The sequence below is a fragment of the Ochotona princeps genome, chromosome 9, assembly GCF_030435755.1.
Source record: "Ochotona princeps isolate mOchPri1 chromosome 9, mOchPri1.hap1, whole genome shotgun sequence".
NCBI classification, from domain to species: Eukaryota; Metazoa; Chordata; class Mammalia; order Lagomorpha; family Ochotonidae; genus Ochotona; species Ochotona princeps.
Window position 1 is genome coordinate 10,900,020 of NC_080840.1, and position 16,677 is coordinate 10,916,696.

General features: G+C 47.9%; 1 long non-coding RNA gene and 1 pseudogene across 5 annotated transcripts in view; both read right to left on the minus strand.

Moving 5' to 3' along the window:
• Positions 1 to 16,677, minus strand: part of LOC131481132 (uncharacterized) — a 260,332-nt gene that overhangs the window by 233,623 nt on the left and 10,032 nt on the right. The gene's annotated exons all lie outside the window — the stretch shown is intronic.
• On the minus strand, positions 1,147 to 1,244 carry LOC131481193 (U6 spliceosomal RNA; annotated as a pseudogene).

Sequence of the window (16,677 nt, forward strand, 5' to 3'; positions counted from 1 at the left end):
ACACAGTGTGAGCATGCTCCTTTCTCTCGGGCTTCTTTTGGCATGTCCAATGTGGCCTCCTCAAGTTTTGGCATGACCTCTCACCACATCCACTAATGTCGCTCCATGGCTCAGCATCCTTCCTTGGCTTGCCAGGGACCACACAGCAAACTTGACACCCAGAGCAGGCCTTTTTTATCCAGGCTCCTTTTCCCGCTTGCAACATGGCAACTTGTTCAGGCAAATAGCCCCCGTAGATCCTACACTGACCCAGGCTTGACTCACATGGACCCAGAAAGTGCTGTGCCACCTGCCCAGCATGCCCTTCTCACCTCTTGCCTACCCAAGCAGTTCACTCTTCTCCCTCTAAGATTCAGCTCCAACCCAGCATCAGTGCTTTGGCTTTCTGATGCACCCAGATGGACTCAGACCGTCATGTAATCACTGTATTGACTTTTTGGCCTCTTCTGCTCTCTGGTTCCCAGCAGTCCCAGAATTTCCATCTCTACAGCTTTGGGTTCTAAATAACCACCACCACTGCAGGAACAACTACAACCATGCAGTGCACAACAGGCTCACTGCATTCTTCTATCAGATCAGATACACTGGAAGCACTTTATACACATTGTGTCATTTATTCCTTAGAGCAACTTTATGGTGCACTTACACTGCTCACTGCACATACAGAACAACTGAATCTCAGAGGGGTTAAATGATACAGCCATTATGGCAGAGGCAGAATTTAAGCCCCCAGTGTGACCCAAACTCACTATGTCCGCCAAATGTGGTTACACAGGTTGTACACTGCACAATTCAGAAGCTAGTCATTCCTATCACAGTTCAGTTTGGCACTGTCCAACAGAAATGTAACACAAGCAGCATCTATCATTTGACATCACATGAAGTACATTACACAGAAATGGGTGAAATGATCTGTAATATTTTAACCTTATGTATCCAAAGGCGAGAGTCACCTTTTTGAAGTCCCCACTGTGCTTTGCAATACAGGAGTGGGGTGGCCAGGCTCAGCGCTCTGCTGGTTTTCAGGGTAGCTACTTTCCTCGGGGGCCCTGTGTCCCCAGGACACAACTGTGCAGCAATGAAGTGGTAGGAAGGAGCATCAGGGAGGAGGTAGGGGCTCAGCTTTGCCTGGGGTGGCAGAAATCTAAAAACTCAGGACACTCCACAAACTTGCATGTCATCCTTGCGCACCAGCTGTGCTGCTCAGTGTCATTCCAATTTTAGTCTATGTGCTGCCAAAGCAAGCCATCAGCTCCACGCTCCATCCCAGCCTCTTGAACCAGTAGACAAGAATGTGTTGTCTGCCTTTCTAATAACCACATTTTAAATATTTTTTAAATAAAAATGAGGGTCAACTTGATTTCCACCTTCTTCTACTCTGGGACTCAGTCCAACACCCCTCGGGTGACCGTGCGAGCTAGCACCTGCACAGGCCTTGCAGGCTGTTCCAGGTAACACTTGCTTATGTTCTCACAAAATGCTCCCAGTTGAAACAACCAGAAACCAAGGCTTAGACGGATCAACTGCTCAGTCCAAAGTCACACAGCCTGCAGGCCCAGAGTTCAGGCTTGTAAGGCCAACTCACTGCCTGCCTGCTAACTGTTCACATGGGTTGGGTGGTGTGTGTGTGCGCGAAACTGGTATCCTAGCAAACCTATGCCTCCTATTCTGGGGTCAGGTGTGTGTGTGTGTGTTACACCACCCTTGGGGATCTGAGGCATTGAAATTTCATGAGCCACCATTGGCACCAACTTTTAAGGAGATCCCAACAGGCAGGCATCTTTGTTCCTTCCGCAGAGGAACATCAGAAAGCTTCAACCACTCAACAGCTGTGCAACAGTCTCGTCCTTCAGAAGCACAGACGATTACTCCGGCAATGAGAGCCACACTGGCCGTCTGATGGGTGGGGTGCAGTTTTGCAGCTTCTTGGCTGGTAGGGCATGTCTGTCTGCCCTTGGCCTGTGACCTATTAGCATATGTGGAATGTGCCTGTTGCTAATCCACACTTACTGATTAACGCCCCAACCAGCACTAAGGCACCTCTTTGTCACAGTCAGGCCTGTGAGAGGGCTAGATGACTGGCCAGGAACCTGTGCTTATTATCTGAACTCAGCTTTGCTCCCCAGCAGGCTGCACCAGGGGTACTGGGACAGTCACATCATGGATATCTCTGTAAAAGGCAAAGAGTTCCAACCCGAAACGATGGGCTCCACCCAAAAAGCCATACTCCATCCAGGGACATTCCAGAAGGATGAGAGAATGTTGATGATCCTCAAAGGCACCAGATGGGACCTGATAGGATCTGTGGAGGGAGGGCAAAGGGACACCTTCTAATCCCACCTCCATGTGTCAGCTCACCTGGAGAAGCTTCTTTGCCTGCACAGTGCTCCTGAGAGCTGGGAGGCAGCAGGGAGCAGTAGCGGTGCCCCAGGCTCTCTGCACTGCACACCTCCTGCCGGTGCACCTGCTACCCCAGAGGCAGAGATCACCCCCAGGTAGGAAAGCAAACCAGTCCTGGCACGCAGACCTAGGCCACCTGGCCTCAAATCCTGCTTCTGTCCCTGTTATCCAGTGGCTGTTCATCTGCTTCACTCTCCAACTCGGCTTCTCCATCTGTAAAATGAGGAAACTAGTATCCACCATAAAGATGAAATACAGAGATTGAGGGCTGGCCTCGTGGTGCACAGGTTGAGCCTCCTCTTGGTGATGCTGGCGTCAGTACTAGAGGGCTAATTTGCATCCCGGACGCTCCACTTCCAATCTAGCTCCCTCCTAATGTCCTGAGAAGGCAGCAAAAATGGCCCAAGGGATTGGGCCCCTGCCACCCAGGTTGGAGATCCAGATACAGTTTCATGATCCTGGCTAGTGTTGCTCATTGAAGTCATTTGGACAGTAAGTCAGTGCATGAAAAACATCTCATTTATATAGATATAGATAAAGATATAGATACACACATACATATGCACACACACATAGATATATATATTCAGCCTTTCAAATAAATAAATCTTTTCAAAAGATTTATTTACTGTTATTTCAAAGTCAAATATACAGAGAGGAAGAAAGACAGAAAGGAAGATCTTCCATCCAATAATTCACTCCCCAAGTGACCACAATGGCCGGTGCTGTGCCAATTTGAAACCAGGAGCCAGGACTTCCTCCAGGTCTCCCACGTGGGTGCAGGAACCCAAGGCTTTAGGCTGTCCTTGACTGCTTTCCCAGGCCACAAGCAGGGAGCTGGATGGGAAGCAGGGCTGCCGGGATTAGAACTGGCACCCATTTGGGATCCTGGTGTGTTCAAGGCGAGGACTTTAGCCACTAAGTCACCGCATCTGGCCCAAAATAAATAAATCTTACAAATGAAATGAAACATGCAAGTTTCATATAGAAGGGGATTTCTGGTCAAGGTTTGGTGAAAGACAGAACTACTCAATGAGTACCAAACTGTATTAACAGCAAAGAATCATCAAGCTGGAGCGGAGCGAAGCAGTACGTCATGTTGCCAAGACAGGGCCATGCCTGAGTCCTTGGTGCCACTTAGCGAAGAGCTTGCAAATCCGCTAAGCACAAAACACCTCACTTGCTCAATTCAGGCTCAGGTGCAGCCTGGGTGCCCTTACTGCACACTCAAGCAAGCCTGACCATCGTAAGCAGCACTCACTGACCACTCACTACAGGTCATCTCCATTGGAAGGCTCTGAATGCCCAGACTGCCATTCAGTGTCCACAACAAAGCAAGTGCCCAGTAGCTACTGCTTCTTCTCCCAGCGTTACAGATAAAGAACCGAGAGCTCATAGCAGCGATGGTGAGCCCCTTCTCCACCAAGGATCATGTGGATATTCATAACATTGTTCATAGCCTATACAACATTATTAGCTTAGAAATGACCCTGCTGAGATTTCATGACTTTCGAGTCTCAGCTGCAGGTGCTCAGACCAAATGATTTTGCAGACCTGATGTTACCCATCCCCCACCACCAGCAGGTAAGTCACTTGTGCCTGGAGACCTGAATTTTGGAATCGCAGATGCAAAAAGCAGATCCGCACTGTGGGTGCTTGGAGACTGTACACTGACCACTGTGCTTTACTGCCTTCTAACGGGTGTGAGCAGTTGTCTGCGGCTTCAGCAGTCTCTCAATGATCAGAATGATTCACAATGCCATGCAGAGACTGCAAACAGCCCAGGCTGCGGCCTGATGTCATCAGTAAACAGAGCAGCTCCAGCTGAGGATCGGGTCCCTAAGCTTCCTCCTCCCGCAAGAGTGGAATGTCAGGGGCTGCAGCTCAGGATCTGAGCAGAGACTTAATCTCCAGGAAGGAATCTGGGGAGAGGCAGGGCCTCTTGGGGGCCCCTTTCAATTCAGCTGCAATCAGTTTATCTGTTTCTAAAAGGCTTATCCCAGCAGCTAGGAAGAAGGAGGGAAGCCAAGCAAACACATCATTCCTGCATTCCAAGCCTGGGACGGAAGGACAGGAAGAGGAGAGGCAGAAGAATCCCACGTGGACAGGCAAGGTCACCTGGACAGGTCCTGCTGGCCTGCACACCTGCCAGCGACCTCAGACCCACCTTGAGGACAAAACAAACTGGAAGGAGGTTACTTGCCTCATTCCAATCCCACCACCGCCACAGCATGGCCTTCGTGTAGTCCCTGATGCTCAGCGACAGTTTGGGGGTTGGAACAAGGGACCCCAAAACACAAACAGGGCGAACGCAATGGCAGGTTGCCCCTCTCCAGGGTAGTGATATCTGGGTTCCTAGTTACTCACTTGGCGCAGCTGGTCGCAGGGAACCCAGCAAACAACGGAGATGCAGCTCTTCTATTGCTTTCCCAGGCTAAAAGCAGGGAGCTAGAAGGGAAGTAGAACAGCTGGGACATGAACTGGCACCCATATGCGAACCCAGCGCAAGCAAGGTGAGGATTAAGGCATTGGGACATTGCACCAGGCCCCAATTTTGCACAAGCTTTAAGAACCCCTGATCCAGCTCTGAAACTGGCATGTGTGACCTGATGTGCAAGAAGAGCAGCACAAATCTCCAGGCGAATAAGCAAAGGGGAACCAGCAACATGGTACAGCCTCTTAGGATGCTAACAACCCATGCTGGAGCACTGGTTCGAGCCCCAGCTGCTCTGCTTCTAATCCAGCTCCTTGCTGATGGACCTGAGAAGGCAGGGGAAGACAGTCTAAGCACTGGGGTCCCTTCAAGACTCAGATTCAATTTCTGTCTCTTGACTTCACCCAGCCTAGCAATGGCTATGGCAGCCGTTTGAGGAGTGAACCAAGAAAGATCTCTCTTTATCATCCTGTCTTTGAAATATGTAAATAAATCTTTAAAGAAAAAAAAAAAGCATTGCCAATTTACACATCCTTGGAGAACAGAGAAAAAGCACAGTCTGCTTCCATCACAGAAAGAATCACAACCACAACGACCGTGACTTCGCTTTATCAGCGTGATGCCGAGCGACCAAGCAAGCCACACACACAGAAATCTAGGTACTCACCTACTCAATAAAACCTTCATTCTTCACTTTGAGTTTACCTGTGGACATGTGTGCTAGGTGCAGGTGAGGAGGCCACCAGGGAAATGCTGTGGCTGAAGTCGGGCATGAGGTCTGGCCCCCAAGCAGGGCGGAATTCCTATCTCATGACCGGCTCACAGAACACAGACCTCAACAGCGTACTGACCACTGAAGCTGCCTGCAATCCAGCTCCCTCACACCAATCATGCCCGTGAGCCGTCTCCACCTGCTCCACCTAGAAGGACAGCACAGACTCAGTGGTTTCTAAGGGAAAGAGGTTCATTCGACTCACAGCTCTGACGGTCCCGTCCTCGCTGGTGGGGACTCTGCGGAAGCCTGGTATAGCAGAGCGCATCACAGGTGAGCCCGTCTCTCCTCCAGTATAAACCCACAGTCCTGCTGGGTTCCGCCCCACCTCATTTCACTTCAATTGCCTTCCAGAGGTTCTGTCTCCAAATGCCAGTCAGGCCAGACGCCCATGTGCTCTCACTGCACCACAGGGGCAATTCAAACCACAACACTGCTTGTTCACTCTCGGGGCAGCAGGACATCGGAAGGAGGCCTCTGGAAGAGAATGTATTGGGTTGGAAATTCCTGGAGGCATGCACTGAGCAAACAGCCTCCGTCTTCGCTTCGTCTCTATCAGCTGCAAAGTGAGGTAACAGCACACACCTGACAGAGCTGCCCAAAGGTGGGGCCTGGCAACACCTGCAGAGGCTGAGCTGAACCCTGGCCCAGGCAAACAGCGTCCAGAGACACACAGCCAAGAGCTGAAGACCCAACGCTTAGCCACTTCTGCTTGGGCTTGGCTGAGTTTCTTAAAACTGTTTGTGCTGCCCACCAAAGCTACAGATCACAAGAGAAAAGGCAGTAAATTGGATTTCATCAAATTAAAACACATTTGTGCAACAAAGGATACAATTAGGGACTATTCCCAATTCCTGAACTCGGTAGTTAAGACGCCCACAGCACACAAAGGAGTGCCTGGGCCCCACCCAGCCTGCCACTTGGGCCCCAGCTCCCTGCTAGGAAATTCACACCCCTTGAGACACCGGTGACCCCTCAGGTGCCTGGGCCACTGCCAGTTCGAGTTCTCAGCTCCAAGCTTCGACCTAACCCAACTCTTCCAAATGCAGGCACCTGTGGGCAAGTCCGCAGCTGGAAGACATCTCTCCTCCAATTATTAAAATAACTGTCGGTGTTTTATTTTTAACCTAAATAGATAAAAGACAACCCAGAGAATGAGGAAGAAAATATTGGTAAACTGTATACCTTAAACGAGATGAATAACCAGAATATTCATACATTACGAACTCCTACAAGTCAGCAAAAGTAACAAGTCTCCAAAAAAATACAGTGGCCAACTAGCACATGTAAAATGCCGATCACCAGTCAGCAGGAAAATGCAAATCAAACCACACTGCACTGCAGCTGCGGTGGGATAGAAATGCAGCTTTCCCAGCAGTTAAGCATAGATGCCCACACAGCTCAGCCACGCGTGTGCAGTCAAGTTCACAGCTACATTCATCACATTCGCAGGAGGTGGGAGCAATTGATGAAGATTGCTCATACCCTAAGAATCCCTCAGCCTTCAGAAGCAATGAAGTTCGGGCACGGGCCACAACACGGATGGATCCCGGACGTAAGGAGAAATGAGCGGAGCCAAAAATCACAAAGGGGAAGTGCTGCGTGTTTCCACACAGACGTCACTAGGGCAGTGGTATTCACAGTGCCTGGAAGCAGAACAGTGGGATGCAGAATGAGGCGCCAGGGTTTAACAGGTGTTTTTTGTTTTAAGATTTCTTTATTTTTGTTTGAAACACAAATTTACAGAGAGAAGGTCCACTGGTTCACTCCCCAACAAAGCCACAACAGCCAGAGCTGGGCGACTCCGGAGGCAGGAGCCAGGAGCCTCCTCCAGTTCTCCTTCATGGAGGTGCAGGGGCCCAAGAACTTGAACCATCTTCTGCCGCCTACCTAGGCTACAAGCAGGGAGCTGGATCAAAAGTAGAGCACCCAGTTTCCATGCCAGCCATATGAGATGCCAGCACCATACGAGATGCCAACACCACAATTGCCACATGAGCCTGGTACACCACACTGGCCCTGTGTGTGGGTTGAGATTCAGTTTGGGATAAAGAAAGGAGTTCTGGGGCCCAGTGTGGTGGCCTAGTAGCTTAAGTCCTGGCCTTGCACATGCCAGCATCCCACATGGGTGCCGGTTCTTATTCTGGCGGTCCCACTTCCCACCCAGCTTCCTGCTTTTGCGCTGGGAAAGCAGTTGAGGATGGCCCAAAGTCTTTGGACCCTGCACCTGTGTGGGAGATCTGGAAAGAAGCTCTTGGCTCCTGGCTCCTGGCTCCTGGCTCCTGGCTCCTGGCTTCAGATCAGCACAGCTCTGGCCATTGTGGCCACTTGGGGATTGAATCAGCAGACAGATCATCCTGTCTCTCTTCCTCTTTATATATCTGATTTTCCAAAATAAATAAATAAATAAATAAATAAAAAAGAAAAGAGTTCTGAAAACCAATAGCTCATAATACTGGAAATGGATTTAATACTACTGATCTGCATAATAAAAATGATAGAGATGGTAAGTATATGCTATGGAGATTTCCCTGCAATAGGAAAATTTAAATACAGAATTAAAAGAGAGTGTGCCTTAATCTCTACCCTCTGTAAATTGGGGGTGATAACTATATTAATCATCCCAGATGCTTGGCTAGGATGATTAAATAAGGCAAAGCTTAGCACCACGTCCTGCACCCGGCTGGAGCCGAATCAATGCTGGGAGTTTGGAAGGGTGCAGGACACGACAGGAGCGGCTCCCGTAGGCTCAGCCCAGCAGAGGCACACAGTCTCCGCATGAGGTCCCCTCCAGTCCATACTGCACCCTAAGTGACAACATTACTGTCCAAGCAGCCAGATTCCAATTGTCCTGTAGCTCTGAATTCAACTCGTCCCTGCCTGCCCCAACAATTGTGCAGTTTTTGTCACCAACCAACTCTGGTGGTATGTGGGGACGGGGGTGTAGTCCCCTGAGAAGCGGGAGGCCCACCTCCCGGCCGCAGGTTTAAGTCCTGGGGCACAGCAGACACACCTTCAAGTTGTTTCCCTGAGCTGCTGCTCCTCCTCTGCCCAGTGAAGTCCAGCATGCTGATTTGCTCCGGACCAGGCACCAGGCACTCAGCAGACAAGCAGGTGCACATTTCTTTTCTACAGGCGACAGACTGTGGGCACAGTGCTTGTTCCAGGAGAAGTCTCAAATACTCCAGGTGCCAAGCATTCTGGAGAAGAGAAATTTGACCTATATTTATCCTGCATATAAATTAATACAGAAAAAATTCTTAAAATTAATTAGCACTCAGGGCTCACTATCCATAGGATACCATCTCCCTGTAGCTATGATTATACTGCATGATGTGGGCTTCGAACTACATTAAGGTCTTCATTATCACAGCCTTTGGGTCCCTCTGGATCTCTCGAAGGCAAGAGCAGCATCTTCCAGACCACAGGCCACACTGCTCTCCTTTGCTCTCCCTCCCTGTCCAGGTCCAGGCATCACACCACCTCCCACAACTCAACTTGACATATTTTTTTCCTCTGCAGTGCTCAGTAAGTAACAAAGGGGTGATTGCTGCACAAAATGGGAATGGCACTCTTTCTGTCACAGGAGTAGGTTTGTTTCTTGAAATAGTTTTGCTGCAATCATTCACTGTCAGTGAAGAGAAATCTGAAAACTCTGCTTGCTCCTTATTGCCCTGCTGGGAACACGGTCGGTGAACTGGCCAGAAACCATGACTGCTGAATCAGCACTGCCCACCTGCTCATGGCAGCACTGTGTGTGCTCCAACAGGATACGAAAGCAATCACTTCCTCAAAATAAATAAATAAATAAATAAATAAAATAACAAAAAGCCAACATATGTGGAAAGAGAAAAAGGAAAAGAATAGCACTGTATGGAATGCAGGAAATGATGACTTCTGCAGAAACGCACACAGTCCAGCACTGAGCTACGCAGGGAGCTGAAAAGCACTTTACAATCGCAGTTCCTGCACACAGTTCCAAGGAGAAAAACGTCACCACGAGGTTGGAAGGGTCCCAAAGAGCCAATGATCATCTCCCTGCCTGAGAGACGCAAAGGAAAGACATCACAAAGTCTGCAGGCACCCAGGTTCTGGGAGAAAGAGCTCCAAAGAGCAGTTGTTGCAAACAGCTGGCCCAAGGGACAGCGGGCCAAGGGACAGCGGCCACCAAAGTTTGGACTTCATTGGACCTCTCAGCAGTCCTCAAAATAATTGAATTGAAAACTTTTTAAAGTTTAAATTTTTAAACTTTTCTTTCTTTCTTTTTTTCAGGTTTATTTATTTGAAAGGCAGAGTTACAGAGAGGGAGAGGCAGAAATCTTCCATCCTCTGCTTCACTCCCCATATGATCTCAAAAATCAGAGCTGGGTCCATCCAAAGCCATAGAGTAAGGACACATTTAAACAGACAGAGAAACATTAGCCATCGTGAAACAGAGAGGGCACATTCTGGGGAAATAGGTGAAGACTGAATGATAGCAGAGGGACATCTGGAGACTGACAGCCACTGGAAAGCATCAGATACAACAGTGAGGTTTAGTAGTGACCGATAGCCCAGCAACATTCAGCAAGGGGTGATCTGAACTGCACCAGCAGCTGGAACTCCATCAGCAGCAAGGTGGGAAGAGAAGCCCACCTGGAGCTCAGAAGGTGAACCTACACAAGGAACTGCCCATCTTGCTTGTCTATTTGATTTGACCAGAGTAGCAGGTCCCAGACAGGCAGTGCAGAAACAGCCCAGTCTGCCCTCTAGAGTCGAATTGGGCACCATTTTGAATAGGGAGGCAAAGGCTATGGGGCAGGACTGTGCATGCACTGAGCTGGGGGTGAACTCTTTTCTGGCTCAGTGAACTGCAACAACATGGCATCCTACAGGTTCCACCCAAGTTAGGTCTGAGAAGCTCTCAGACCTGATGGCCAGCAGATTAAGAACTCTAGTAGTGGCACATCAGGCACAAATTTGTACAGCGTGTAAAAGTGGTAAGACTGCAGGGACAACAGTGAGCTGTGAATGCACCTAGCTGGGAGCAAACTCACCGAGCTCAGTGCATTGCACGGTCCCACAGGGAAAATAGTATCATATTTGGCATCGTATGGGTCAAAATAGATCCGTGTGGCCCTCAGATCTGGCAAGATCAGCAATACCAATAATCTAGTTATATAGGGCACCAGATGTCTTCCCTAATCCTGGGAACTGCTCGAACCAGAAGTAGGAGAAAGTTTGTACAGACAACGGTACAGCCTCAGCACAGAATCACAGGAGGTGGAGACCGGTAAGCGAGGAACTGGGGCTACAAAGACCACAGTGGAAATCTAACATAAGAATCCAGACCTGGAACTTGCTGGAGGGAGTGGCACAAGTGACTGCAAACAAAGGGCTGGGTACCAACTGCAATAAGTAAAATTGAATTGTGGACCTGTGGGTGACACAGCTTAGAAACCTGCCCCAAGGAGAAGAATCTGATTATCAGAAGTACAATGACCAAGAGCAAAAGAAGAGACAAAAGCACAACGAATATTACTGAAAACGCCCCTGCAAAGGAGCAAAAGCCTTTGCCAACCTCAGAGTTGACTGAGGAATAGATCAAGAAAGTGGGGGATAAAGAATTCAAAACATTTGTTATAAAACTTCTTATCAACAACGAGAAGAATGTAATACAGGAGTTCAAGGAATTTAAGGACTATTTTACACTGGAAATGAATCAAATGAAAGGAGGATCACAGAACCTTCCAACAGGGTTGAGCAAAAGCAATCTTCACCACAACATATGATAAGCAAGCCCTCTTCAATCGAACATAAGGAAAAAATCTTTAAATGTGCACATGAAAAATATCAATTGACATACAGAGGAATGGCAGTGAGACTCACACCTGACCTCTCACAGGAAACTCTACAGGCAAGAAGAGAATGGAGCAACATATTCCAGATTCTAAAAGCAAAAATATTGTCGGCCCATGATAATGTACCCAGCAAAGTTTTCCTTTGTCTTTGAAAATGAAATAAAATTCTTCCACAGTAAAGAAAAGTTAAAAGAAGTTGCCTCTTTCAAACCTGCCCTACAAATGTTACTTAAAGATGTTCTCTTGACAGAGAAGAGGAATAGCACCTACCAAAACCAAAGGAAAATGGGAAGAACATCCCAGTAAAATAACAACAGAAGACTAAATCAATGAACAACCCATTGCTAAAATGACAGGACCAAAGTACCACCCATACATATTAACCCTGAATGTAAATGGTTTAAACTCATCAATTAAACATCATAGATTAGTAGACTGGATTTAAAAATATCCCATCTGGGACGAGGCACTCTTGACTATGAGTAAAGGAGAGAAGGCTCGACTGGAGATTGAACCTGAATGGGCTTATGCAAAGAAAGGACAGCCTGCTGCCAACATTCCACCAAATGCAAAGCTCATTTTTGAAGCAGAATTAGTGGATATCGATTGAAATAGTGCTAGATATAAAGATGTCAGCAATGTGATAAAACTTGGCCTTGAAGAAACTTATGTAACTTTTTGCCATTGTTAACGGAAAATGAAACTGGAAAATTAGGAGTTCAAGCTTGTTTACTTTATCCCAGTTTTTGAGAAATGTAATTCCTTGTAAATACATGAAGTCTAAAGTATTTTACTACAACTGTAAAATGTTGGGAGAACTGTTTTCTCCATTTACTTCATGTGTAAACTAAAAGGCTCAATAAACTTGCCTACCCTAAAAAAAAAAATTAAAAAATAAAAAATAAAATAAAAATATCCCATCTATTTGTTGCCTATAGGAGCCATGGCTCACCAATAACCAGTGGAAATTATATCTCATGGGTTTTGATTTTTTTTTAATTTCGTTTAATCTCTTCAAAACACTTTCTCATTAAATTCTTCACTGACTCATAGATTATACAGTAGCATCATTTTCTTCAAGAAGGTTCTTGATTTTCTTTTTCATTTCTTCAGTGACACATTAGTCATTCAGTAGCATGTTATTTAACTTCATGGTGTTGTTAATTTCTTCTTTTATTCCTGCTGTTGGTTGTTTTGTGGCTTTTCATTTAAGATGACATACAGTAACTGTGTAATGAGACTATCATATCCAGTAGCATGTTATTTAACTTCACGGCATTGTAAATTTCTATTCTTCTTCCTGTTGCTGATTTTGTGCTGTGGCTTTTCACTTAAGGGTATATATAATAACTATGCAATGGAGACTATCATATCCAGATGCGAGGATAAAAGACAGTATGCATCTCTACTTTCAGATCAAAGATGGACTCCCAATGAAACTGTTTACTATACTTTGACAATAGGATGCTGGACTCTCTGCCATTGTCCATGCCCACAAAGATGGACATATCACTATTTATGAAGAACTATGTTACTGTAATAATATAGGAGAACCTAGTGAGGGGGATGGAGCTTGGGGAGGAGGTAAGGGAAATCCCAGGGCCTGTGGAAATGTATCATAAAATGGTAATAACAATAACAAAAAAAGTTTTAAAAAAAGTGTCAGCATTTTGCCTCATACTGAAAATGCCCACCACACTCATACAGCAGGGAGTCTGGGCTAGCTTTCTGACTCTGCTTTGAATTCCAGCTTTCAATTCCAGCTCCTGCAGAGCCTGGTAGACCGCAGAGACGCAGAGACGACTCAAGTCATCGAGGCCCTGCCACCCACGTAGGGCACATGGGTCGAGCATGTGGCATCTGACTCAGTCTCCAGCTCTGGCCCCAGACATTTCAGGCATTTGGTGGAGTGAACCAATGGATGAGAGCTCTGTGTGTGTGTGTGTGTGTGTGTGTGTGTGTGTGTGTCAAGTAAAGAAAAAAATAAAGGCTTCGCTTCTTAAAGCAGAAGCTCTGGTAACACTAGATCTATTTGGATGGTGTGGGGCGAGAGGGACAGGGAAAACTTAACAAACTTTAACAAAACTTGCTGGGTCTGCAACCAGGGACAGCAGCCCACTGCTACAGCACACTAGAAAGAGGTATGAAATGCCATGATTCACAAGCAGGGGGCCTGGTGGCACACTCAGAAGCAATCTGGGGAGAAGGAATGCTTCCCGGAGGAGGTGACCCCTAGACAAAGTCATAAAGTGTAAGTAGGAGTTCATTAGGAGAGGAAGTGGGGAAAAGGGCAGAAACCTGCCCCGCTCCCTGGCCAGCTAATTCTCTCACTGTGTGAAAGACAGTCTCTGAAAATAATCTGCAGCCACAAATCCTGTGAGAATCCCATCATCCCAGACCTTGAGAATCTCTCCCACTCCACAAGCACCTGCTGCCTCTCACCCATCAAGCAAGCAGCAGCCAAGGTGATAGACTCAGGCTCCCAGGCTGGAGAGGGCTGCATTCTTTACCCCTGCTCCACCACGTGTTAGGCAACTCAATAAATACTCACTGGGAGCCTATTATGCAGCAGGTTCTCAGCTAATCATGGGAAGCCACTAAAAGCTTTTAAGTGGTTGAGTGTCAGGATCTAGTTTGCCTTTTGAAAGGCTCACTGAACTCAGAGCAGGGCCTGAGCAGGAAACGTGCAGGAGGGGTTTGCTCCAGCCAAGGCCCTCTCCTCTCACAGTGGCGCTGTGAGACAGTTACACAGTCATGGTCAAGGGTGAAAGGTATGGACCGTGAGAGCCTTCCTGAAGTAGCGGCTGCCAAGAACCCTGCCAATGTTGATTGCTGGAGGGGTGGTGTGCCTTTCCTGTGGCACTCCGGAGTTTTACAGACTGCCTTTGCTTTTCCTTCTGCCCTGAGGAAGCATGCAGGGAATGTGTTTCTAATGGAGAAGGCATGTGTGGAATGTCGAGTCACCATGGGGAAAGATACAGCCCCTGGCCACCCAGGCGTGGCCAGAGGACAGAAAAGGCTCAGACAGGCAGAACTGCGCACACAGCAAAGGTCAGAGGACAGTCCCACGCCCCAGCACAGCTACCCTGGTCACCTAGCGGGTTACTGAGCCAAAGGCCACCCTGCAAAGGGGTGGGGAAGGGCTATGACCATACAGCTGGAGGTGGGAAGCCCCTAGCACCCCCACTGGCTGAGATCAACTATGGGGGGTGGTTACGGCAGCCAGATGCTTGGACATCAAGACAGGCGCGTGTCTGATCAAAAGCAAGGACCAGTTAGCATCCCAGAGAGGGAAGACTGAAGGACACAGTGCCCAGGCTGCCGCCAGCTCTGGTTTAGTAAATCATTATTCAAGTGGGACTGGGATTATGAAACAAACCTGGCCACGATGAATGCCAGAAGGGACCTCTCTTTCACAGCCTCTCTCCCAGGGTTTCCAGCGGGACTTTCCACACAGGGACTCCTCCTTGTTCTATTTCCCTTTACACAATGGAAAAAGCCAAGCATCCAATCAGAGGGTCACTGGTGCCTTCATCCTCAGCTACACTCACTAGAACACATCTCAGAAGCACTTCGGTCAACCCACTCTAGCCTGGATCCACCTCCAGCTAGAACCCTTCCATAGTGCCCCATGCCCTTCTGAGGGTTTGTAGGAATCCCTCCAGTGCTGTCCGCCAAGAACTCATCCTCTCCCTCTCCTCACTGTTCCATCCAGGGCTGACACCTCCCCTTGACTGTTGCAGCTGAGCCTCCAACTTCTGCACAGACAGTCCAGCTCACGACCCACCCAGCAGAAAAATCCCTCACAGCCCTAATACCACCAGCCTTCCATATTAAGAACTTCTACGACTGGGCCCTTGCCCACCTGCAACCCAAGATACCCTTTCTGTTTCATTCCCTCTCTGTGCCTTGACACTCAGAACAGCCTGCTTCTGCCCTATCTCAGGCAAAATTTCCTTAGAGAAAATCAAGAAGCTAGAATTCACAACTACAAGCACTTGTTGTATGTGCTCCCAATTGTTCACTTTCTTTGTGTGTATTTTTGGGTTTTTTTTTTTTAAGATTGATTTATTTTTATTACAAAGTCAGATATACAGAGAGGAGGAGAGACAGAGAGGAAGATCTTCTGTCCAATGTTTCACTCCCCAAGTGAGCCGCAATGAGGCGGTGCACGCTGATCTGATGCCGGGAACCAGGAACTTCCTCCAGGTCTCCCACATGGGTGCAGGGTCCCAAGGCCTTGGGCCGTCCTCCACTGCTTTCCCAGGCCACAAACAGGGAGCTGGATGGGAAGTGGAGCTGCTGGGATCAGAACTGGCACCCACATGGTGTCCCGGCATGTTCAAGGCGAGGACCTTAGCCACTAGGCCACGCCGCCAGGCCCTTGTATGTATTTCTGAAATGTGTAAGTGATTTACTGTGTAGGTGTCTATGTTCATCTTTTAAAGGCTACGAAAGGAAGGGCAGGTGTTTGGCCCAGCAGTGGAGACACCACTTGGGATACCAGTGTTCCATGGGGAAGTACCCGGGGTTCAAGTTTTGGCTCTGCTTCCAACACGAGTCTCCTACCAAAGTTCACTCTGCCCAGCAAAGGGACTACAGATAGCATTTCAAAATAGCTGGAAGAAAACACTTTGAATGCTTTTGCCGCAAAAACATGACAAGTGTCTGAGGAAAGATAGGCTCACCCTGACTTGAACATTACATAAGGTACAGTGTATCAAAACATCACAAAACACGACATAATCATAGTGAGGTTATGTGTCAAAAGTTTTTTTACGTTTTGTGTCAAAAGTATTTTTAGTGTTTTTAAGCATTAGGAGCAAATGTTTGGCACAGGGGTGAAGGCACTGCTTGGGAAGCGTGCTCCCCGGCCTGGGGGAATCTGTGTTCTCGTCCTGGCTCTGCTTCTGATGCCACAGGCCAAGGATGCTACACATCCTGGGAGGCAGCCGATGGCTGCCCTAGGATTGCAGTGCCTCCCGCCCACGTGCGAGACCCAGACTGAGCTCCAGGTTTCTGGTTTCAGCCTGGTCCAGTCCGAACAGTAGAGGCATTTGGAGAGTAAGCCAGGTCTCCCTGTTTCTGCCTTAAACAAACAGACAAAAAAGTAAATAACAACAACATCAATTTAAGTCAAAATGGACTTGGACTCTCACCACTAGCACCAGTTCTCCCCGAGTCTCAGAGAGTGAGCCTGATACAGATGCTGCTAGCCCTGGGATCAGACG